This window comes from Hemicordylus capensis, chromosome 5, assembly GCF_027244095.1.
Source record: "Hemicordylus capensis ecotype Gifberg chromosome 5, rHemCap1.1.pri, whole genome shotgun sequence".
Classification (NCBI taxonomy): domain Eukaryota; kingdom Metazoa; phylum Chordata; class Lepidosauria; order Squamata; family Cordylidae; genus Hemicordylus; species Hemicordylus capensis.
In genome coordinates this window covers 147,413,704-147,439,964 of record NC_069661.1, presented here as the reverse complement: position 1 = coordinate 147,439,964, position 26,261 = coordinate 147,413,704, and the positions used below count along the sequence as shown (strand labels likewise).

Below are 26,261 nucleotides of genomic sequence, written 5' to 3'. Positions count from 1 at the left end.
TGCACATGGAGCTCGCAGCTCGCACCTACCTTGGCTCATGGCATGGCAGGCAAGGCAGCCATGTGTGCTGGGGGGGGGGCAGGGCCCTCTGTGTCATGGGCACGCCCGATGTGTGCATGCAATAAAGTCCCATGCTGCCTTGCGGGCCTTCTTGCATCCAGGTGCTGATTGGCTGAGAAGAATCAGCACACTGTTCAAAGCTGTTGTGAGCTCCCAAGGCCAGCTCGGCTCTCTCTGCTGAGCCTTGAGGATTCAGCAAGGAGGACAGTCGGGAAAGGAAGCCCTGCCTGCCTAGCCCACTGCCCCGACCCAACCTCTCTGCAAAATTGCCCAGATGGAGGGGGGAGGATGATGAGAGGAAGCAAGGCAGCACTTTGGGGAGGAGTGAGGCAGAGACCCTGGAGGCCACTTGGGAGATGAGAAGAGTGTTGGGTCAGAAGGCACGAGGGGCTTAGAACCAGTGAAGAGTCTGTGACAAGGAAGTTATTGCAGCCTCCTTCATCTGACTAGTGAGTATTTTGTTGCTGTGTCCAGACAGAGCCCAGAGCAGGCATCCAGGACACAAGGGAGGGGGAAGGAAGAAACCCTTAGGCAGGTATGCAGAGTCCTCCTCATTTGGCTGTGAGAGCACTTACTCCCCTGCTGCCTCCCTCAAAAAATTGCCCCCACCTCTGCACTCTTCTAAAGGGCAATTCAGGATGGGCGCCGCATCACTATTCCCTCTAAGGTGTGCTCAGGCCGGTCTAGTACACCGCTCAGTTAATTTTAGCAACTGTGCAGTCTCGGCCTCTTGCCCTACGCTGTGATGGCTGCTTCTTTTTGTCTAAGGCAAAGCAAGTTATCCTGCTGCCTTCTTTTCCTCTCCTCTTCCCTGCTAGCTCTCCTCTCCTCCTGCCAGGGAGGATGTAGCATTGACTACTCATTAGCAAGCACCAGCACGGAGGGTTACCTCTCTTCAAAGTCTTACCATGCTTGCCTTCTGCCAGCTCTAAGGTCATGCATGTGATGTGTGCAGCAGCAGACTGCCTCCGAGTCAGCTGCAGTACAAATGGCAGGAATGAGGTGAGGCAGACAGAGCGAGACTGACTGAATTTTGCAAACTGAGATAAGTTCTCAGTGTGTTTGGCATCCAGTGCTGCTGGGCCCCAACCCCCGCAGCTCTTCTGAGTGAGCCTGGCTGGTTCCTCCTTCTTGCCCCTCTGCTGCTGCACCAGACCAGTATTCCTCCCCAGTCCTCAAAACACAGCCCACCATTCTTCTCCTCCCCAGTCATCCCACTCCCACAGCCCCACGTGTGCTTCTCTGCACTCCAGTGGGTACCACTGCCTCACCCCATCTTCTTTTACACCAAAACCACCTCCTTTCTCTGCTTCATATTTTCAAATATCTTCTGAGGAAGGAGGTCCACCAAACCAGCCCCGGGCGGTACATCTCTATCCTTAGGTGTGCTGCTGTTGCATACCCAAGAACAGGGTTTTGAAAATATCAAGAGGAGAAAGGAGGTGGTTTGGGGGTGAAAGAAAATGGGGCAAGGAAGTGGCAGCACCCACTGGAGGCTCTGACATGGCAAGGATCTGATGAGGAGGTGGGGAGGATGCTGCAGCAGTGGATATTTGCTCCCTGCTCCTTCCCTTCTGCTCCCCTTCCAGCCTTGACTGGGGCCTCTGCGGAGGCTCTATTCCTCCTCCTCCCCCTCCTCGTCCTCCTCCTCCTCCTCCATCATCAACACCACCACCATATCCTCCCTGCTGCTGCACAGTCCTCCTTGTCTCCAGGTAGTTTGGATGAGATATGAGCCTGGAGTATTTATCTGCAAGAGGTGAAGATGGCCCAAAAGAGAAATCAGATGAGATGTGTTTTATTTAGTATAAATATGCAGCAACATGAAACATAACTAGGAACCCCCACTGTCCACTCACAAATCTCCAGATTTCCATTGGATTTTAAGTATGATTAAAATGCAGGCTTAGAAAACCATGAGCCAGTGGTTTAGTTCTATACTTTGCATGGAGTATGTAGCTGTGTGTCCTATGTTCGGGACATTGCACAAAATGTTAGTCTGAGAGAATGAGGGCAGAGAGAATGCTGAGTTCTATGGGGTTTTCACCTATGTACGTGGCCCATTGGATTGCGGCTGCAGACACCAATACGGGTCTTCTTAGATGCTGTCAGTAATCTGTCAGTTGTCTTAAAATAATAATAATCAAGGCTAACAATATTTTAGTAATACAAAAGGGTGGGGGTGTTGAACAGAAAGACGCTTGAATGCTTGCCTCCTTGTGTTAAAAATACTGCATCTGTCACGGTGTGTGTGTGTGTGTAATGTTTAACTTGATTATTTTCTTCCTTTGAAATGGAGGAGCAGTGGGCATTCTGTGAATAATTTGGATGGATGGTGGTATGATGCTTTCCAACTTGAATTTTGGAATTCAAGTTTGGAATGCAAATGTGTTGAAGTCTGTATAGTTGTGTCTTGGTTTGACATAAAATGTATATTATTTATTTATTTAAAATGTTAAGGGGGCTCCCACACCTTAGGGATAGCAATGCTCATTGTTCATGACTCTGCTTGGTCCAGTGGTTCATACTTCAGACTGTTGATTGTTCATGTACTCAGTGGACTCATATTCATAAATAGTAGCCACAAGAAGCCCTCATCCAGACTGGGAACCTATTATGAAGTAAGAGAGATTTAAGCCTTTGCCTCCATTATGAACTGAATCCAGAAAAAACCCCTTCCCTCGCTGCTGCTTATGGGGAAAACCCAAATACAGGGCCAAACAATGTTTTTCAAGTCACATCTGGTTTTGCCCTGGACTTTTCTGTGAAACTGAACTCCATCCAGCAGTTGCAACTATTGTTTTTACTCATTGAGAAAACTCCATGCTTCATGTGGCATTCATGTTTCGCTAGGGTATTTAAGAGAACGTCTTCTTCGTTATGAGTCCACTGCCCACTGAGATCATCCGGAGATGTCCATCTGCAGTTGCTACCAGTTCTTCTGGTGGCTAAGGAACAGGCCTCTGTTGCTGTCGCAAGGCTCTGAAAGATGCTCCCTGCTGAAATAAGAGCCTCCGCATCTCTGACACCTTTTTATTTATTTATTCATTTATTTAGAGCTCCAACCCCACACAATAAGTACCTCCGTCTTATCTGGATTCAACCTCAGCCTGCTAACTCTCATCCAGCCCATCACTGCCTCCAGGCAGGCATTTATGGAGGTTATGCCTTCTCCTGATGATGTTGACATGGAGAAAAAGATTTGGGTGTCATCAACATACTGATAACACCCTGCACCAAATCTCCTGATGATCTATCCCAGAGGTTTAATGCAGATGTTAAGCAACATCGGAGACAATATGGAGCCCTGAGGTACACCATACCAAAGTTCAGTTTTTGAAGAACAACAGTCCCCAAGGGACACAATCTGGAATCTGCCCGAGAGGTAAGAGTGGAACCACTGCAAAGCAGTGCCTCCCACCCCCAACCCCCTCAGATGCTCCAGAAGGATACTATGGTGAATAGTACCGAAAGCCACTAAGAGGTCCAAAAGGACCAACAGAGTCACGCATCCTCTGTCCATTCCCAATTGGAGATCATCCATCAGGCTGACATAGGCAGTCTCAACCTCATAGCCCACCCAAAAACCGGTCTGAAACGGGTCTAGATAATCGGTTTCATCCAAGACTGCCTCAAATTGGGAGTCCACCACCCTCCCAATTATTTATTTATTTATCTATTTGAGACATTTAATATACCACCCACTCTGAAGACTCCGGGTGGTGCACAACAACATGCAAACAGGCAACATTAAAATTTACATAACATTAATAATTAAAAATTGTTTAAAAAAAACTTTCCCAGCCACAGAAAGTTGAAGACAGGCCTATAGTTGCTCAACATACCGCCCTCCATCAGAGAAGGATTTATGATCTCTACTAGGCCTTCTACAACAACCTCCCTGCCAGATAGTATTAGCCATTTCGGGCAAGGGTCAAGAGAACAGGTGGTAGGCCGCATCGCTCCAAGCAGCTTGTCCACATCCTCATGAGTCACAAACTGAAACTGATTCAGCCTAACCACATAAGAGGGGTTGCTGGACACCTCTGATTCAGACACTGCAATAATTGTGGGGTCTAAATACAAGTAGGTCCGAATATGAGAGATTTTAACCACATACAAAATCATTAAACACATCATAGCGGGTAATAAATGGTTCCAAATTCTGATGCAAGGGAGGAGGAGCACTCACTAGCCCTCTCACAACCCTGAGCAGCTCTGGGATGTGAACTTGTAGATGCAATATGGGCCGAAAAGAATCGCTTCTTTGCTGCCTGTATTGCCAGAGCATAGATCTTCAAATGTGCTCTTTTATTCTAGGAATTTGCAGATAAAGGTGATAAATAGTTTAGAGCAAGAGATGGTTTCTGGAAATATTTATGTATCCAGTGAATATTTATCTTGCACTGTTCAGAGAACACATTCCATGACTCCCTCACAGAATTAGATTCAAATAAGAAGGCTTATAAATATAAAAGATAGCAAACAAGACACTAACAGTCACTTTAAGAAAGCACTACATATTTTTTAAAGGTGTTAATCAGGCACATAGCTACAATTGAAGGTGGAGGGGAATGTCCCTAGGCACCTGAGGGAGGGGGGCCCAACAACTGGGAGAAAACATTTCCTTACTTCCCCCCCTCATGTCTCTCTGAAGGTGAAAGGGCGGGAGGGCAGGGACTGACCTTCAGTTTTTGGTTCCCAAGGACACTAGTCTTGAATTTAAAGCCCGACTGAGCTGGGCCTTATGGCTGTGGAGAGAGGATAATTTTCCTTAAACAACAGAGTGTTTTTCTTCATATCAGAATAAAGTAGCAATGCCAACAGGTAAGGGCAAACCTAGTGAGATATCCCCCTTCTATCAAAGTAGCACTGGTACAATGGCAAGATCATCAGGCAACTGAGTGCAGGGTGTTATCAGTATGCTGATGACACCCAAATCTACTTCTCCATGTCAGCTTTGTCTGGCAATGGCATAATTTCCTTAAATGCCTGCCTGGCATAACTTCCCTAAATGCTTGCCTTGAGGGAGTAATGTGCTGGATGAGGGATAACGAACTGAGACTGAATCCAAACAAGATGGAAGTGCTCACTGTAGGAAGACACAGTTCAGGAAATGGGATAGATCTGCCTGTTCTAGATGGGGTTATGCTCCCCCAGAAGGAACAGATTTGCAGTTTTGGAGTACTTCTGGACCCAACCCTCTCTCTGATACCTCAGGTGGAAGCACTGGCCAGCTTTGACTGGTTTGCCAGCTGTGTCCTTTCCTTGAAGTGAGTGACCTTAATACAGTGGTGCACATGCTGGTAACCTCCAGGCTTGACTACTGCAATGCATTCTACGTGGGGCTGCCTTTGTATGTAGTCTGAAAGCTGCAATTGGTACAGCATGCTGCTGCCAGATTGGTCTCTGGGATGTCCCCTAGACTCGAGACCCTATTACTCCAATTCTAAAAGATCTATACTGGCTACCAATAGGTTTCTAGGCAAAATACAAAGTGCTGGTTATTTCCTATAAAGCCATTAATTGCTTGGGCCCACAGTATTTAAGAGTACACCTTCTTTGTTATGAACAGCACTACCTATTAAGATCTTAAGGGGAGGTTGTCTGAGAATGCCACTAGATCATCAGGAGGTGACTCAAAGGCGTGCCTTCTCTATAGTAGCTCCTGGACTGTGGAATTCAGTTCCTGCTGAGATTAGAGCTGCTCCATCCCTGTTGGCTTTTAGGAAACAACTAAAGACACATCTCTTCAGCCAAGCTTTTTAGTTAGTTAGTGGTTTTATGGATAATTTAATCTGGTTTTTATATGTTTTAACTGTTAAATCCTTGCTTTGTTTTGTTCTTGATTTGTTTCATGCTGTAAATTGCCTGGAGACATTGGTAGTGGGTGGTATACAAATTTATTAATAAATAAGTAATCATAATAAATAAAACCTAGTAATGTGCTTATAACTACTTTTAATTAAGACCACTTCTGGAAACCAACTCCTTTAGTAAGCACCCTTTGCTTTTTGCCAGACCACTAATACTACACTAAAATAAAACCCTGAATTTGATCCTTCACTCATATGGGGGCTAAATTCACCAGCTTCGACTGATACGACAGCTCCATCCATTCCTTGCAAGGAATGGCCTCAAAACAGTGGTGCACCAGGTGGTTATCTCCATGCTGGACTACTGCAATGCTCTATAGGTAAGGCTGCCTTTATGCGTAGTTCATACATTTCAAATAGTCCAAAATGTGACAGCCAGATTGGTCTGTGGGGTAATTTGGAGAGACCACATTATGCCTATTCTTAAGCAGTTGCACTGTCTGTTGGTATGTTTCTGGGCAAAATATAAGTTCTGGTTAATAGCCTTAAAGCCCTTAATGGCTTAGGTCCAGGTTACCTGAGAGAGTGCATTTCTTTGAAGATCCCCACTGCTCATTAAGATCATCAGGAGAGGTGTGTGCTTGGGTGCCACCAGTTCATCTGGTGGCAGCTTGGGATAGGGCCTTCTCACAATGCGCTCCTCATGGGTCGGTTTATCCTCTTCGGAGGCTTTCAAGAGAGCCATAAAGACCCAACTTTTCAGTCTGGCTTTTCATAATATTTAACTGATTTTAAATGGTTTTAAAATGAGTATTATGCTAATATTTTAACTTTTTGTTGTTGTTTTATATTAATAATTTAAATGGTTTAAAATTTTTTAATGTAAACCATGCTGAGCCACTTTAGAATATGCGGTATATAAATGAGGTTTTTTTGAAAATTGTACTCTCCATCCCTTTTAAGAAAAAGTATCATATTTTAAAATTGCAGATCCAAAAGATGCATGCATTGTGTTGCAACAGAAAAAACTAGCAAGTTGAGCTGCTAGGTTTTAACTCTTGGTTTTTGGTAGTGATGAATACATGAAAGCATCATTAGCCTGAGTACTGAATTATTTTTTCCAGTCTGACATATTCATACTTGTATAAAGATATTAAGCACTTTTATTCTGGTCCTCTTTAAAGTAATTTAGAAACATGCTAAGTTTTGTTTGTAAAGCAAACAATTATTTCATACATACTAGGTTTTCTTAAAACCTAGTATGTTAGTTTTGTAGATCTCAAACGAAAGAAAGTGAGAAAAGCAGTGGAAAAATCTTAGACCTGGTGACCCAAAATTATAGTGGCTGTTTTGATCCATAGAAGAAAAATATACAATCCAAAGGTCACTAGGTAGTGTTGGGATTTATGTGTATGTGCTAGGGATGTGCATGGAGCCGAAACTTCCTGTTTCGGCTCAAATCTGGTTCAGGCTCAATTGAGCTGGGCCTGTTCCAGTCCAGCTGTCAGGAGCTAGCTCAAGGGGTATACTTGTAAAGGGGGATCCAGAATTATAATATGGTGATACTATCTGCAATATTGCATATTGCAGATGGTGAGGAGAGCACTGAGAGGAAGTGGCCCCTTCATATGTTCATGAGAAAGACATATTTGAACTGGAAAATTAAACAAAAACAAAACACCCTCTCTGTACAATCAAAACTAGTACCTTGTCAAGGTGAATAGTCCTTTTGTCCCATCTTCTCCCTTTCATATTATTTTTCTGTATACAGGATGTCCCATCCACAAAAAAAGTAGCATTCACACCCCCGCCCCCATGTTTGCAGCATGAAATGGACTAGTCCAGGAAAACCTTGATTCTGTTGAATGTATAAATTGGTGCCTAGATCTGCACCCTACATCTAGCACAAGACAAAGCCCAATAGTTGACATCTAGACAACACTGTGCGTTAAGGTCATCGAGAGAGGTCCATCTCTGGATGCCGCCAGCTCACCTAGTGGTGACTCAGGAATGGGCCTTCTCTGTAGTTACTCCTGGGCTGTGAATGCACTCCCTATAGACATTTGTGGCTTAATGTCTTTACCTGCCTTTAAAAGAGCCTTTAAGACACTTTTTTAAAAAAATCAGGCTTTTAATAATTTCTGAATGTTTTAAATTGTTTTAACTGTTTGTTTTATTTTGTGTTTGTTGTGTTTATTTTTGTGAACCCCCTAGAGCCCTTGGAGTCAGGTGGTTTATTAAATAAATAAAATAATAAATAATAAGATAAATGATAATAAATAGTAACTTACTGAATATTACTGCTCAGGAGTTACTCTAAAGACCGACTTAATTTCAGTAGGACTATTCAGTAATAATTAAGTCTGGATGACAGCCAGAGCCTTTGATCCTTTGAGAGTAGCAGGGAGAGAAAGTGCTTTACAATACAGACATATATTAATAGATAATTAAAGCAAATAATAAAGGGTTCACCTGGACACTTATCCAAGCTTATTGTCATGCACTTTGATAACACACACACAAAATACTTTGCTGATCCAAACCCTATTAATATTTCATGAATACCATACTATAATTCCAACTGTGATCCACAGTTCTTATGCTTAGGAAAGAAATGTTTTACAGAAATAAATTTAGCCAGCTGGACTGAAATCTTATTGTTTAGCTGTTCAGAATATTTATTTTACTATCCAATTTGGTTTGAAAGAAAAGCATTGTATAGTTAAATGCAGCACATATTGTTACAGTCCTAAATCTTAATTAAAAACCCATTTGCTTTTAACATACATCTGCTCAGAAAGCAAATGTAAGGGAACAATGCAAGCTAAAAGGAGGAGAACACTGTGTTGTTTTAGTAAATTAGAGTGTTCTTGGTACTGAGTTCATCATCTTATACAAATTATGAGTAAACTTTATGTATTATAGAATAATGCATCTCATTTTCATTAATCATTTATTTTTGGCATTTGTAGTCTTCTACAACCCTCATCATGGCTATGCAAATTTACTAAAATAAATGTAAGTAAAATAAAGCAAGTAAAACATAATAAATAATTTGAAACAGCCACGAAATACCAATAAATCATCCTGGTCAATTCAAAATTACATCCTACTAGTAGTACAGAGCAGCAGATCAATCTAGCAGGCCAGTTTAAGAGCCGTCACCACACCATTCAAAGGCTTGATGGAATAAAAAAAAAAACATCTGAACTAATTTCCAGAAAGTAAGGACAAGGTATTGCCTGGTGGGCATCTTTGGAGAGGTAATTCCAGAGACAGGGAAGCTTGATGCTTAGTTATTTCTGTTCCTTTGCCCATCAATCCAATCTCATACAAGAAAAGATTCAGGCCTACTCTACACATACAACAGAATGAGGTGATAGAGTGAGATGTGCCATTTCAGCTGAGAGGTCACATTTTTGGCTACTGTCTTATATTAAAGAGTTCCTGCATACAGAAAACCAATATAGGAGGCAAAGGGATGGACTGAAACTAAAATGTCCTATAGGTCTTTGGATTAATCATAGTATGATTAATATCTGGATGTACCAATCAGTCTTCTAAATTGGATGTCATTTGATAGCCCATACCTGGTGGTGTGTCTGGAACATCGATTGGTACATTCAGAAATTAATCATACTATAGGGCATTTTAGGTGTGGCAGTTGCTCTTACTGTCCTCAATCCTTTCAGATTAAGCAATTTGTCAATCCCAATAATGGCTTTTTGGTAACATTAAGATCTTTTATGAATTGTCTAATGTCTCATGTTATTTACAGCATTATTTGCCCCTGACCACCTATGTGGGTCAAATAAGCAGACCATTAAAAACTTGTATAAGAGAGTATAAAAGTAAAATTAGAACCGGCAATCTAGAGGCGTCATTGATGGCACATTTCCTGGAGTGTAACCACTGTGTGAATGATCTGAGGTTTTTTGCTACTGAAAAGGTTCTCTTATACAGTAAAAAAAGTAATGGATCCAGTAATTAGGTTACTTCAATGTGAAGAATTCTGGATTTATAATGTGAATACTTTATAGCTCCACATGGACTCAAAGCAAAATTGGATTATTCTTCCTTTTTGTGAGAAATTATCCAGGTTTCTGGCATACATCCAGCGGTTGTAACTATAGACATTGTGGTAAGTGCTTTTAGCAACAGCACCTATTATTGGGTAGTACACCTTTAAACTTTAGACACAGAATTACCACTGATTTGTGGTTGGTATACAGGTTTTGTTTGACCGAGGTGCTCGATTAACTTTATTAAAATGTTACAGTAAACTGATTGCTTTAGTAAGTCTTTTTGAAGCAACAGAGGTGATTCCACACATTGTGAGTTACATACAAGTTTTCTGCTTGTATACATTTCCTAACATGTTAAGATAAGATGCTTTTTGTATTGGGATTCCTTTGGGGATGTTTTATATTATATTAAAGTACAGAGAGCCAGCGTGGTGTAGTGGTTAGTGTGCTGGACTAGTGTGCTGGGGAGACCCGAGTTCAAATCCCCATTCAGCCATGAAACTAGCTGGGTGACTCTGGGCCAGTCACTTCTCTCTCAGCCTAACCTACTTCACAGGGTTGTTGTAAAAGAGAAACTCAAGGATGTAGTACACCGCTCTGGGCTCCTTGGAGGAAGAGCGGGATATAAATGTAATAATAATAATAATAATAATAATAATTTAATGTATTCAAATGGTATATGGTTACAATCCAGATGGCAGCGGAGATTTTTATATCCTTTTGGAATCTGAAGATTGGAATCTGTAGAATCCAAGGGAAAGAGTTGTGGTATGCAAGGCCCCCAAGTCCTGCCCCCCCCCCCAAGTCCTGCTATGCCGCCTCATCATGGGGGGGAGTGTTCCTGGGAGGGATAAGCGAAGTATGCCTGGAGGTATACTCCCAGTAGGGTCACCCAAAGCGCGAAGGTCACATTCCAGATGCCCAGCTAAAGCAAGCAGGCACCTATATTGGTGCAGTGATATGGGAAGGTGCTGGAGGCAGACAATCACTTCAGTGACAACGACATAATGCGCGGGAGGAGGCAATGGTAAACCACTCCTGTATTTTACCAAGAAAACTACATGGATAGACAAACTACAATGATTGTCAATATAGTGCCAGATGATGGGCCCCTCAGGTCAGATGGTACTCAACATGCTACTGAGGAAGAGCTGAGGATCTCTCGGAGTAGCAATGGTGTTTATGCCATGGTTAGATTAGAACCTTTTGGATGTATAACAGCTGATGTTGCCATGCAGGAAAAGAAAATCCGAAGCTGCAAAGACAGAATTACAATGGGAATGTGGAACATAAGAAGCATGAGCATGGGAAAGCTCAACACAGTGAAAGATGAAAATGAATCGACTACAGATTGACATTTTGGGCATCAGTGAATTAAAGTGAACTGCAGTAGGACACTTTCAGTCAAAAAATTGTACCACTTACTATTCAGGACATGAGAAACAAAGAAGGAACCATGTTGCTTTCATAATCAGGAAGGATATAGCAATGACAGAACTTACTTACTTACTTACTTACTTACTTACTTACTTACTTACTTACTTATTTATTTGGTACTTGGGTAAAATGCAGTCAGTGATTGACTAATATCGATTAGATTTTGTGGACAACCCTTTAACGTGACAGTTCTTCAAGACTCTGTGCCCCAACAACTGATGCAGAAGAAGAGGAAGTTCTATATATAAAATCCTAAATTATTTTTTAAAAGGGTTTGTATATTGTGGATGATGAAAGTCATTTAATGCTACTAGAGAAAGACATGCTGTTCTGGTAGTTCCAGGTCTTAACACTCACATCAATTTTGGAGGATGAATATAACTGAAGGAAGCCCGGGTGGGTGCGTGGCTGGGGGAGTCAGTAATGTGACTTGACTCGGGGGGGGCAAGGCAGTGGGCCCCCAGACAACTGTCTCCCCTTGCCCTATTATAGTTACGCCCCTGGACAGAACATGCAAGCAAGATGCGCTGTTGGTGGTTGGAAACTGGAATGCCAAAGTTGGAAATGGTAAGGAGGAAAACACAGTTGGACGGTATGGCCTGTATACCACCCACCCACTGTAATTCCATTGCAGGTATTTATAGAAGACAAAATAAAACATCGCCAATAATCCTTCTGTGCTGTTAAAAGATTGTTCTATTATGTTTTTTTAAAGCCCTGATTCTCACCAAACGTAAGAACTATAACCAAAAACTTGCCATTAACAGGCACTTTTAATGCACCCTGTCTGTTCATAGCAAGGACACTGACAATCCTCTGTAATTCGGTTGAAGAACCATTTATAATTAGTGTATTTTGTCTGTAGGCTTTCTGGCATATACTTATAAAGGTATTCAAAACAAACTGAAGCATGAGAAGCCTTAATTAAATGGGATTCAAAAGGAGAGAGAGAGAGATCTAAACTAAAGTCAACCATGACGGACACAGCCTGAAAATAGCCTTTCAAAATGCTACTGCCTCAACAAAAAGAAACTATCTAATAGTAGAAGGCTATATTTTAAAAGTTAATAGAGTTAAAACTAGCTCTGACCAAAACTTACAGCTGTTATATTTAGAAGAGTTGTTCAGGAGGCTGATTCCAGACATGAGCTGATACTTCTGTGTAATAATCACATAGCATAAGAATAAAATGGGGTCAGTTACTCCAAGGGGATCAGCCATTAAGAACTTTGCTTCATTTTCTGACAGGCAGTTTAGTAAAAAGCTGGGGGGAAATGAAGGGAAGAATGAGGTTCCCCCACATTTGCCATCTGTCTTTTGTTTTGTTTTGCTTTGGGGTGGGGGAAGGATTTGGGCGAGGGTTGCAGGTCAGGAGAAGATTATGGGTAAAAGAACTGTTCTCTGTATATTCTTTTCATTTTGTATGCTTGTTATAGGAAAAACAATAAACTATTAATAATAGTTTAAAAAATAACTGGACTGTGGAGTTTTTGGTTAATCCATTCTTTGACCCAGGCCAGCTTTTGAATGGAGCTTTAGATTCTTGTATTCCAGTCCAGGAGTAAAGGTGGGGCTAACAAACAGCCAGCAGCAAGAGCACTGAAAAGCCATCTGCACTTGCCTCTCTGAACATAATATCTATTTCATCAAAATATTGTTTGTTTGTTTATTTGTTTGTTTAATTTCTATACCACCTAATAAAGAAATCTCTAGGTGGTGTACAGATTAAAGCAAAATATAAAATATAAAACATTTAAAATGCATAAAAAGAAATAAAAATCACAATAGCTAGAACAAATTGAAATTTAAAATTAAATATTAATATTCCTGATTCCACTCCACTGCCTCGTCCTTGCATACCACAACTCTTTCCCTTGGATTCTACATGGATGTCAACATCTGCCTCAAGACTGCCATTACTGCCATTGAATTTAGCATCCTAAATATGTTTAATTAAGCAGTGTCTGAGGATTTCTCTTATACCACAACTTTTGCTATTTTGCACAATCCGTTTCTGCTTGTCATGGAAAAGAGCAAAATTATTCCTGGCAAGGCTGGCTTCAGGGATTAGTTTGGGCAGCTGCTGAATACCCAAGGGCCTCCGAAGGGCTCATTTCTGAAGCCTGAGACCACCTCTGCACCCATTGCCTTTGTGTGGTGGAAGCAGAGCAATGACTGGGACCCATCCAGGCAGCGAGGACTCATGGAAAGCAGTTTACCATTGTTCCTCATGGTGAAATGGAATATATTGAATTAATATATAAATATAATGATATAGGTTTGTGTAATAGTACTTCTATATATGTACAGTGTCTATGAGGAATAAGTATATAGAAATAGGAGGAGGAGCTAAAGTTAGAATAGTAGAATGTTAGAGCTGGAATGGGCCTTGGAGTTATTCTATAGTCCCACTCCTTGCTCAGTGCAGGAAATTGCTAGAACATGCCTGACAAATGACAGATGCCTGACATCTCTGTTCAAAAACCTCCAGTGAAGGAGAGCCCACTACTGCATGAGGCAGCCTGTTCCACTGTTGAATAGCTCTTACAGTTGGGAAGTTCATCTTACTGTCTAGCCTAAATCTGCTTCCTTGGAATTTCAACCCCTCGGTTCTTATCCTGCCTTCAGGGGCAAAAGGTAACAAGTCTGCTCCATATTCTGTGTGACAGCGATTGTATCTCCTCTCAGTTTTCTCTTTGCCAGCTAAACATACCCAGCTCCTTCAACCATTTCTCATAGGACTTGGTTTCCGGACCCCTAACCATCTGAATGCAGATGCCCTCCTCTGAATGCAGACAGAGTTGGTGGAGGGGAGTAAAATGTTCTGAGGAGAGAGTGGCAGTTAGAGTGACAGTTGGAGACACTGGCATCTACAAGGGACAGTTAGTGACAGAAGAGGTGGTAAGGGACATTAACTGATGATTATGCAAAGTTTTGGAAGCAAGACTAACTGAAAGAAGATTTCTCTGAAGTGGTATATCTATAAGTTAAGCTTAGGAAAGAGTCAGATAAGATAGAAAAAACAGTATGAGATAGAAAGTTAGGTCTGGATGCATATCTCTCTTGTTTTATTTCATAACAAGTCTTACCTCAACTGCTTCTTACCTTTTCATATAGTAGAAGTAGAAATTTATTCATTTGGCATTTATATACCACTTTTCTAGCAAATATCCCAGAGCAGTTTACATAGAAAATATCTATACGTACATGTTTACATCTTTACATGTGGTGTGCTTTAAGATTTGTCTGTTCTCTCCTCCCCTCAGAGCAAGATGGTCCCTGGTTGTTCTGTGGTGGTTGTTGGCAGGGAGAAAGAGGCCACCTCAGCTGGTACATGGGAGCTGGATGGTTGCAGCTCCCCAGCTTGTGTATGTCTCTTCTCTCCTCCCCTCAGAGCAAGATGACTCCTAGGTAGCTCTGTGGTAGCAGTTGGGGAAGGTAGGGGGGCCCACCTCAGCTCGAACAATGGAGCTGAATGATAGCAGCTACCCCGGTTGCTTCTGTCTCTTCACTCCTTCCCTCAGAGCAAGCTGGGCCGTCGTCACTCTGTGTGTATATATATATGTGTGTGTGTGTGTTTGTGTGTATATGTATATGTATGCGTGTGTGTATTAAAGCTAAGGTTCTCAGGCTGAATTCCCAGGCTGAATTGATACCACATCAGTGCCTTTGCTGCAGCCTGATGTTTTCTGAGAGGAAAAGAAGTAGCAACCTTAATAGAATTCCATATCTTCACATGGTACCCAACAGAACTTAGTGGTGATCCAGTATACTTCACAACGTGGGCTTTGCACCTGTGCAATAGTCCCTGCAGAAGGATTTCAAGCTCCTCAAAGCACTCTTAAGGTGGAGCACGCTCAGTATCTTTGGTAGCAGAGCACTTCTTATATCAGTTCCTTCTCTATCATTATTGTGAATATTCCTTCAGGATTTGCTCCCCGTCTTGGTTCTTGAAAGAAAATATTTATGGTTTGATTTATTGGTTATGTTGACACCCCAGACTGTTTCTAACTACTCTTTGCCTAGTGCTTTTGTTTTGTCTCTAATTGACTCTAAAAAGACCTTCAAACAGTGCACTACTTGCCATGGGACCCTCCTGTCTTCTGACAAACATGAACTTTGCTTGCTTTGTCTTGGGGAAGATCACAGTATTTGTACATGTAAAATTTGCCTCTCCTTTTCCAAACAAACTTAGAAAAGCAGAGAACTGTGATTGAGAGTGAATCTTTATGAACAGGCTGTACACCTATCGAATCCAGTGCTGCATTCTCCATTATTGCTGATGCTGTTGACATTAGCACGTTAAATCCAGGCTCGACTTAGGGTGCCTCCTTATCTGCTGCCCAAGCCTCTTTTAAGAAATTTAAGGATGTCTCTAAGGATGGTCATAGGCATCATAAGAAACACAAACATTGAGAGGAGGATTCTTCATCCCTATCCAAACATCAGAAAATTTCCTCGACATTGACATCAACAGCCCCAGCCTCACATTCTTCTCTCAAACCTGTTCCTCAGGCTGGGAAAGCCTCATCTGTCTCACTCTCGATTTGCCTTTTCCTTTCTTTTGGTCTCTCCACAGCTCCTCGCGTCGTCACAAAATGTGTGAGCATGATTACTGCATTTCAATCTATCCATTTCTTGACGACTGGCTAATCACCTCTCCAGCCAAATCCTTGCTCACTACTCACATGCAGTCCATGCTCAGCTTTCTGGAAAACCTTGGGATGGAAGTTAACTGGAAAAAGTCTCTTCTAGTTCCACAGAGATCCCTATTGTACATAGGAGTGATTTTGGATATCTCTGGAATCTTCAACAATCATCCCTCCACATAAACTTTCTAGAACTCTTTGAAGTTCTCTTGGCTCTGAAGTCTTTTCTTCTCATCCTGAGAGGCAATACAATCCAAGTTATCCTGGCAACACCACCACCACCATGTACATCCACCACCAGTATGGCACAGTCTCCAAATCTCTTTGTAACCTATCAATTCAGTTTTGGGCCTGATCCATAAACCATCAAATGTACCCAATAACACTTCACATAAAGGGCATCAACAACATGTTGGTGTACTCCCTGAGAAGAAATACAGTACAAACCTTTCCTGTCAATATGAATCAGAAATCAACCCAGATGTGCTAACCAATCTCTTCATATTCTGGGGGCTCCCCAAGTGGACCTCTTTGTAATGCACCTCAACAAGCAGTGCCCCCTCTTCTGTTCCAGAGCAGGAATGGGAACCAGATCCCTGGGAGATGCCTTCCAAATCCCCTGGAACTCTCACCTATACTACCTCTTCCCACCCTTACTTCTCCTATCGAGGGTTGTCAGCAAGGTTCTACAGCAGAAAACAAGGTGCATAATATGCCGTGGTGGCCAAGACTGCTGTGGTTCTCCCTTCTCCTGTGACTGTCTCAAGGCCTCCATTGTCATCTTTACACTGGTACATTTACATTGATTACATTTACATATTTACATTAAATTACATGAAAGATGCCCCGAGCTCCTCCCCTAGGGGTGTGCACAAAACTGTAAAAACCCGGTTTGGCTTGAGTACAAAGGGATTCAAACTGAACCAGGTCCAGTTCAGTTTTGTGCACACTAGAGCTGGGCCCAGTCCAGCTCGAGTCTGAACTATTTTGAGCCCGGCTTGGAGGGAATGGATTTTTTTTTTTAATGGCAGACGTACCATCATTGCAAGGCCTCATGGGATGCTTGCACAGCCACAAAAGATCTCCAGAAGTTCCCCCTCCCCCGGTCCCAAATGGGTCATTTGGGGCCATTTTTGGCCCATTTCAGGTCTTTCTGCACTGGCAGTGGTGATTTTGGAGGCTGCCACACATGTGCATTTGGCTGGGTCATGACCCATTGGACCCAGTCGGGTGGTACACAGGTTAGCCCATTTGCGCTTCAAACATTCACATGTCCATCTACTTGAACTGGGGTGGATGACATCATTACAAACTAATCCATTGAGGCATACCTATGTGTCCCTACAGCTGTAGCAACTTTGGCTGAAATTGGTTGGGCAGTTAACTAGTTAGCTTACTTGCGCCTCAGACATTTACATATCTGCAATTTGAATCAGGGTGATGACATCATCACAGACTATGCCATTGAGGTATCCCTATGTCACTCACTGCAACTGTACCTAATTGGGTTCATATTGGTGCAGGCATTGAAAAGTTGAGGTGGGGACACATACACAATATGCCAGTCAATCTCAGAAGCTTACTTTTCTTAAGGGAATTAGGCTAAAAAAGGTTTCCCACAATATAAATGAAGTAGAATCTTCAAGGAATAAAACCAACAGAAAAGATGAACTTGGGTGATTCATACTGATTATGGCAAAGTGAAACACAAAATGCTCTTGGAAAGGTCTTTTATGCCTTTGCACAGCTGTCAAGCATTGCTTCAGAAATAAAAGGAAAAAGAAAACAAAACAGAATGTTAGGGCTTTCTAAAATTAGCAAGCAGAGCTTTTCTGTGTGGCTTTCAAGATTCAGTAATGGTGTCATTACAGGCAATGAAATCACCGCAGCTGTTATTTCAGTCATTTACTCTATAAGAAAAGCAGAGTTCCTGACCTACACCTGTGATGGTGTTGTGAGATATATTTTAAATTTTCAAAACAAAGGTACATACTTAGGATCTGTTAATAGTTATTATCACCATATAACAAATGGGGTAGGGTGTATATGTGGCTGTCTTTGCCTATCGCATGGCAATGTGATAGGCAAATGTGATTCCTTTGCCTATCACAAAGGAATGTCTTTGCCTATCGCATCCATAGTTCAGTTAGTAAGTTCATAAATCAGATATCTTTCTCTATGTCCTGTACTGTATATTTTAAACAAGTTGTTCTAGTAAGAACTAATCTGCCTAGATGGACTACGAGTTAGCCCACTTGCACATCAAATGTTTACATCCGCCATCTTGAATGGGAGTGGATGACATCATCACAAACTCTGCTGTTGAGGTGTCCCTACAATTGTACCCAATTTGGTCCATATTGGTCCAGTCATTGCAAAGTCTATGGTGTTGGGGGGCGGGCGGGAAACACACACACACACACACACACGGAATGCTGGTTGACCTCATAAGCCTACTGGAAAGTAGGCTAAAAATGATAATAATAGGTAAGACAAGATTTGAATTAGAGATTTCCTGGTTCATACTCTAAGCATATGCTACACCCGGTCTTGGAGGCTCGGAGCATAAGCTTTAGGTTTAGCACAGAGTAGTAGCTTTATGACAGACCCTAAGCACTGTGCTGACAATGGTCAGTGACTGGACCAGTGATACTATGCAGTACCATAATGCAACATTGCATGGGTACAGCAATCCTAAAGATTTCATGGCTAGTATAACCCCTCCCTGCATTAAGAGTTGGAAATTTAAGAACTTCTGGGTAGGGATGTGAATGAATCAGATTTTGAGATTGGATATAATCTTGTTCCCCCAGTTCAGTCTGCAACTGAACCCCCAAACTGGCCCTGGTGCAAGGTGAACTGGTTGGGCATGAACTGTTTGTTCACACTGCTAGTGTTGTGCCCTGCTACACTCAACAACCCCGACCCGGCCTCCCTTCACACCCGGTACAGGGAGGGCACCACCCACCTGCTGAAGGTGGTGCGTGAGGGGAGAGGAGAGCTGGTCAAGCATGACTTGTCCCCTTGCTAAGCACTGTCTGCCCTGGTTGCATATGGATCGGAGACTAGAAGTGTGAGCACTATAAGATATTCCTCTCAGGGGATGGAGCCACTCTTGGAAGAGCAGAAGATTTCAGTTCCCTCCCTGGCTTCTCCAAGAGAAGTCTGAGAGAGATTCCTGCCTGCAGCCTTGGAGAAGCCACTGCCAGTCTGTGAAGACAATACTGAGCTCAATAGACCAACGGTCTGACTCAGTATATGGCAGCTTTCTATATTCTTTGGGGGCAAGCAGCTGCAGCAGCTGGTGGAAGTGAGTGTTCACCATCTGGAATGGCTGATCATCCAAAGCCAACGTCTCCCCAATGGCCTGGTTAATGAGACCGGCAATCAGACCGCTTGCCCAATGACTGCATCCACCATGCAGTCAATGTCTTCTGCTTGGGAGTAGGAGCAGCTGCCTTGCTGCAGCTAGCTGAGGGCACCCCAGGCCTATTGCTGCCAGCAGGAGCAAGGACTCCCAGGTGATGCTGTTTCAGGGGCATCAGCATCACCATTGTCACAAGACACTTGAGGTCCTTGCCCTTGTTGACCTGTGATCTGCAGTGGGTGCAGAGAGCATGTGTAGGGTCACCAAGGGAGAGCTCGTTGTTATGCCACACCATGCTGCCACCATGCTCAGTGGTCCGTGGCTGCTTCAGAAGTGGTGTGGCTGATGGTTCTGTTTGGGGACACCACCAACTTTGTATGGGGCTTAGATGATCCAGGAACAGGAAGCACAATGACTTCCTCCTGCTCTTCCTCAGCCCTAGACTGGGGATTCATACTGCTAAGGGGGATTGGGAAGGATGGCGAGACCAATCTGGCTGGGTTAGCAGCCAAAGCAGTCTACGCCTTCTCCACAACTGCCACAGGAAGAGCATCTTCCCTAACTGGGGAGGATCTCCCCCCTAACTCCTGCTTGTCCAAAACCATCAGCTGCAGTGCTGGTTCATTTGAATAGGTGAGCCTGGATATAGCCAAAAAAGCAGAGGGTGGGTGACTTGGGGATTAGGCCTCTGTCGCCACCCCTCACTACCATTACCACCACCACCATCATCCATCCCTCCCCCTGGCAGTCTGCTCCTAGATTTTCCTTGAACCCTCCCAGATATCTTTGGAGTGTTTTAATCCATCCATCTTATTTGTTTGTTTGTTTGTTATATCTTGTGTAAACTACTTTGAAAACTTTTTTTGAAAAGTGGTATATAAATATTTGTTGTTTTAATTGAAGTCTTAATTCTAATGGTGGTGGTGAGAAGATAGGTATCTAAGAAAGGGGTGTGGAGTTGGAGTGGTGGTGGTCTACATTTATGTCACACACAGACAGTGCTATAGCACTGTAGTGCACACACACACGTAGCAGCTAGAAAAATCAATCGGAATAATAAAGCAACATGTTGAATTTTTCCTAATTAGGGACTTAAACCAAAATTTGCATCACCTGTCTGCAATATATTCTGGGATATAGCCCCCTTTCCACCACCACCCCGCACAAACACAGCTGGTGCAGACATAGGTTTGTTTTCTATGCTGACTCATTGTGAGAACGCACACCATCTGCAACAGATCTTTTGTCCCCAAATCATTTGTATGTAAAACATATAATTTGCTGTAGCCACAAAAATTATAGTATGTGAAGCTGGAAGCTGGTAGCCCAGAAACATGCAGGATATGCAGCATTCGACTCAAAAGATTTTGATGGTTTTTCTTAAATATAGCTAAGAGTGTCTCTAGTTTCTATTACCCTATAATAAAGAGCCCATCTTTATGTTCTTAAATTGCAGGGTGGACTCTGGGAGGAACAGAGCTGTTACTTTACTTTGTAACTTTCTATTTAGGTCCCTAGTCTTGCATAGCTAGAAAGCATGCAATACAATCCTCCTATGCATGTTTACTCAGAAGAATTATGTTCCATTAACATCAATGCAGTTTACTCCCAAGTCACTGCATCCTTTTCAGCTGTCCCAATTTAGTATTCAGAGCCCTGTCTCAGAGAAAAACCACACTTTTACATAAGTCTCTACATTCATGACATTCTTTACCTTTTGGTGACACCCACACATTGTTGTTGATTACATAACTGTAAGTTCTCACTTAAGGAAATAAAGCAACTGGTATGAAACTTTTAAAAAATGCAAATGCTGATTTTTATTCTCTGTATTCAGGATGCGTATGGACAAGTGAAGTGATGGCTTAGTTTCCATCACTTCCCTTAATGTTCTGATAAACAATAAAATCAGAGATGAATATTAAATAATGAAATAGTGGTTTTTATCTAAGTTTTAAAAGGGGAGAATTTTTTGTGTGTGTGTGCGCGCACATATGTATAAAAGAGAGAGAGGGAATACTGCTGTTGGAACAAGGGAACTAGCACGCAGACCAGTGTTTTTGTAAAAGGAAACACAAGGACCATGGGCTCCATCCTTACACTGAAAACCTGGGCTTATATTACCTATGTACTTTCTGGCCATCTGTTCCTGCATTCTAAGTCTGTGAGGAGGAAGGGCACTTCAGTTATTCAGTGGTACACTCTTACTCTGGCCAATAGTAAAGACTTCAGGAAACTTTGAAAATTCACATGCTGCATGCTCATATAAAAGTTTGTGAACTCATACTGCAGTTAAAATGGTCACCACTCAGAATGTTATTGACTGATCCTTGGGCAATAACTTCTGACTATCAAAATAACACTTAGTTTGGCATCTCCAAATCACTTGCCAAGGACACTTAAAAATGACCAAAAATGACCAAATCAAATGTTTTGTAAGGTTATAATATTTCAGACTGATTTGTTCTGCTTTTGTTTATACTAAGGCTGGGCGGGAGGGTAGGCAGGCGGGGAGAAGACTGCACAAAAAACTTACCTTCCCCCCAGACAATCCAGCAATACTGGTGGGAACTGTGGACTGCACTCGCATATGATCTGCACTGTTGCACACAGTGCAGATTTCCGGAGGCCAGGACAATGCATCCCGGGCTTTGCATATCCCACAGTGCACTGTGCGATGAGTGTGATGCATTGGGGGAAACTCCTGTAAGATAGGTGCTTGAGGCACTCGTATCTGTGTGAACACAGGCTGCAAGCAGCCTGAGCACATACACAATCCTGGCATGGGGGAACCTCGGCTAAAGGCCCGGCTCCAAAGAGAGTTTAGGCAGGTGGGCAGTGCCCAGATCTGCACAGATCGCAGTGCTGCACATGAGCAGCCTAACCCAGGTTGGGCTGCTCTAGCCTGGGTTAGGCTGCTCCTGAGAACAGCCTTATTGTACCGTTCAGTCAAGGTCCAAGACTATATGCTCAAGTCCAACCTGATCAATATTTTGCTGTGGAACGGTATACTTAAGTTTCTCCTCACAACAACCCTATGAAGTAGGTTAGGCTGAGAGAGAAGTGACTGGCCCAGAGTCACCCAGCAAGTATCATGGCTGAATGGGGATTTGAACTCGGGTCTCACCAGTCCTAGTCCAGCACTCTAACCACTACACCACACTGGCAAAGATGCTAATGGTCAACAAGGAATCTGACAGTTTAAGAAAAGGTCTTCCTTGTGGGGATTCAGCTATATCACTGTTTCAGTCTAACAGTAACTCTGCCTTCTGTGCCCATTGCACTGGACCAAAATCTAGCAGAAGGTTGGTATTGGGATCACCTTCCTAAATACATGGATTGCAGATGGTAGAGACTCTGGGCTGACTGTCCAACCAGCTCTCCTCATGTGATAAGGACATATGTGTACACACATCCTTCCCCACTCCCTCCTGAAGTGACATGGCATTATTCCTTAATTGCATTGAGGAATCACTTTTTTAAACCACTCCTCTATGCATGCTACCAAGACATGTTTCTCTAAAGTGTATGAATAGTGGTTCAAATGAACAATACTCCCACATAATTAAAGAATTGCACCCTATCACTCTGAGAAGCACATGCACACCCATGGCCTTATCATGCAAGGAGGGTTGGTCAGGGAGATATTGGGTTATGTCACTTGGGTTTGTAGGGTATTTTAGGCTATATGGTTCTTAAGACCAGATTAGGCAACTTTGGAACTGTGGGTCAGTGGGTCATGGAACTGGGGGGGGGGTCAGTGGAACTGCAGTTCCATACCCCCACTCCCCCTGCTCTCCAGTCTGAGTACAGACCTACTGCAGTCTCAGGTGCGGGAGCTGGCTTCCTTAAGTCCTGAAGGACAGCCCGCATAGCCAATAGGAGCCAGAGCAAGGGAGGAGCTTCCTGCCTTAACTCCAGTTTGAGTCAAGGCAAATTGCAGTCCCTGGATCAGAAGTAACGAGGGCACAGATGGAAATGCAGTTTTTGGCGGCGTAACTCAATATAAACTGAAAGTAACAATTGCGGTTAGGGGAGAGAAACCGTGGGTCCACTTTTGTTTTGGGAACTCCAATTTCTGGTTCAAACATTCAGATCTGGACCTACAGTGTCCCATTACATCTGAACTGGCCCTTAGTGTGACTTTGCAGAGTCAAAAATGTTGCAGAGCCTTTTTCCTGACACATTTGTATTTTGAAATACAAGTTGCATTTGTATGACCCTAGCAAGAGAACTGAGTCCTCAGTTTTCATTTCTTAAGAGCTCTTCAATTTCAATCATAAATTCTCAGATAGTAAATTTAGTTTCATGCCACAAATCCAAGCAATGCCTCTCCTCACTATATACACTTTTAGCAGCTTCCCTACAACAATAGTAAGAGATTACCTTTATACCCAGCTCTTTCTCCAAGCAGTTCATATAGGCTCTGTTACCATTTTGATTGATTGATTGATTGATTGATTGAAGATTTTTGAAGTTTACAAAACAAGCAATATCAATTATTTACATTACAGTTATAGATAACGGCCAGCAGTATTGCAGATCAGCCAGTGCTGCTGCACATGTTGCAGGAAGCCCTGGTGGTGTTGTACAAACAGACAGTTGCACAACAACATTGCAAGGCTGCCTTCAAAGCAGCACCGGCCGATCAGCAACACTGGCATTGTGTTGTGCATCATGTGGGCCACTTCCAGAAAGTCCACAGTTCTAGTTACAAAATTAAAACCCCAGAGCAAATGCTAAATAAATAATGCCCCCTTAGGGCAACCTAATGTCTCAGATTGATGCTATAGACAGGGGCGCTTTTTACCAACTTTGGCTGATATGACTGCTCTACCTGTTCCTTGAAGAGAATGACCTCAAAACAGTGGTGTATCATCTGGTAACCTCCAGGTTGGACTACTGCAATGCCCTCTATGTAGGGCTGCCTTTGTATGTAGTTCAAAATGTGGCAGCCAGATTGGTCTTCAGGGTAACTCAAAGAGATGACATCATGCCTGTTAAACAGTTGCACTGACTGCTGGTATGTTCTAGGCGAAATATAAAGTGCTGATTATCAACTTTAAAGCCCTGAATGACAGTCCCAGATTACTTGAGAGAATGCCTTGCCCTGCAAAATCCCCACCACTCATTAAGCTCATCAGGAGGCTTTACACACATGGCTTTTGGTTCGAATCTACTCCAGAACAGAGTGTGCAAGCCCACATATTAGCTGCATTTACTCCAAAGTCCCTGTGGGCCATCAGGGACCAGGATAGACATGACTCTGTTTCCTCCCGAATCATGGCTGTGCATTCTGGCTTAGCCTGAAGTATGTCCAGCTTTTAAAAATCCTCTGTTTTCAGCAGCTTTTTGAAAAACCTGAGGCTTCTGTTATGCCCCACCGCTTTGTACCCAGACCCAGGCCCAAGAAGACGCAGAGACATTTGTAGTGGGAGAAACGGGCCACGCTTTATTAAATTAACATAGACATGGCGGACTGAAACAAGGTGATTAATCACCCGAATGAAAACAGTGCGGGCACCTAGGCCTGGGCTAGGATTCCTTCATCCTACCCATCAGCCGCAAAGGGCGACAAACCCTGGCTCAGGAAAGAGGCAGGTACATCCCGCCCAGTTCCTTCACAGCCAACCACCCCCTATAAAAGAGGGGATCTGGACAGCTTCGGATCTTTACCCACCCCGGACCGCACAGCCCAAAGGTTGGTCAAGTCCCAAAGCAGGTTTCTTGGCAATCGAAGTCTTCCCGTGCCGCACAGGCCACAAGGAAGCGATTGACCAATCCACCTTACAATATCCAAGGGTGCTCACCGATAAACTATACCACCTTACCCCAAAGCCCGCACTGTTCCTGCCACTAAGGAAGGTTAGCCCACGCGTGACCTTCCTGCCCCACACCAGCCCAAACTTTCAGCAATAGCCCTTTGGATGTTGCGAAGATACAGGTCACAACCTTTTTCAAAAAGATGAACCCCATCAGGGCGAAATAACTCCGGGAAGCGAGCAGCCAAATCTGGCTGCCGCAAAACTGACCCCCCTGCCGCTACCACTGTCTTCCCAATTGCCACTGAAATTTTTCTACATGCTTTTTCTAGGCTTAAGCAAGATTGAGCCCGCGCCACACTCTGTGCTGGAGCCAGTTGATCCAAATTAAGCGTACCCCGGGCATCTACCTGCGCAATGTTGCTAAATCCAAGGAGGCTTGCTGAAAGATGGCAAGGCCAGTCTGCCGGCCCAGATCGTTCTCCCCCAGATGTAAAACTAAAATATCAGGAGTAGGGTACCTATCTAAGTGGTCTCTCAAAGCCGGAAGCAATTGATTCCAGAGCATGCCCTGCATGCCCAACCAATAAACAGAAGTGCTGCTTCCCATCCCAAGCTGGGATCCCCAGTGGGAGGTGCTGGTCCGCTTGAAAGCCCAGAAGACCAACGAATGGCCACACATCAGGACTCGGACCGGGACTGCCGCCCCGCCAGCACCTGCCAAGAGAAAATAACAGGTCAACAATGTAACAGAATGTCCGCTGTCAGCGCACGTAACGCCTGACCGCCACGGACCTCCAACGACCTATTCTACGCACTTCGGACTCCTGCAACCCCATACGGGTAGCAGTAGTAGCCGCTCCAATGCGGAATGAATGCAGAGTAAGCCCCTGGATAGGGACCCCCGTGGCCCGAAGGGCCTTCCGTAACACTGCAAGGAATTGATACTGGGTGAGAGGGGACTGGTTTTTGTGTGAAAAAAGGCACCTGCCTGGGAAAGGGGCCAACCCAACATAGTGCCTCAAGGCAGTGACAGGGCACACACCCGAATCCTTGGCCTCAGCCAGGCGAACCGACTGGCCCCTGCCCCTCTGATCGGTCTTGGAGCAGCGAAGAAGCAAACAAACTTCACCTGCCCCGAAGGA

General features: G+C 43.5%; 1 long non-coding RNA gene across 1 annotated transcript; it reads right to left on the bottom strand.

Moving 5' to 3' along the window:
• Positions 1–1,848: 1,848 nt before the first annotated feature.
• LOC128328371 (uncharacterized) lies at positions 1,849–15,060 on the bottom strand. Its single transcript, XR_008309171.1, has 3 exons — positions 14,546–15,060; positions 8,168–8,265; positions 1,849–2,671 (listed from the first exon to the last, which is right to left on the bottom strand). It is a non-coding gene; the product is annotated as an uncharacterized LOC128328371 (long non-coding RNA).
• Between the last annotated feature and the right edge of the window lie 11,201 nt (positions 15,061–26,261).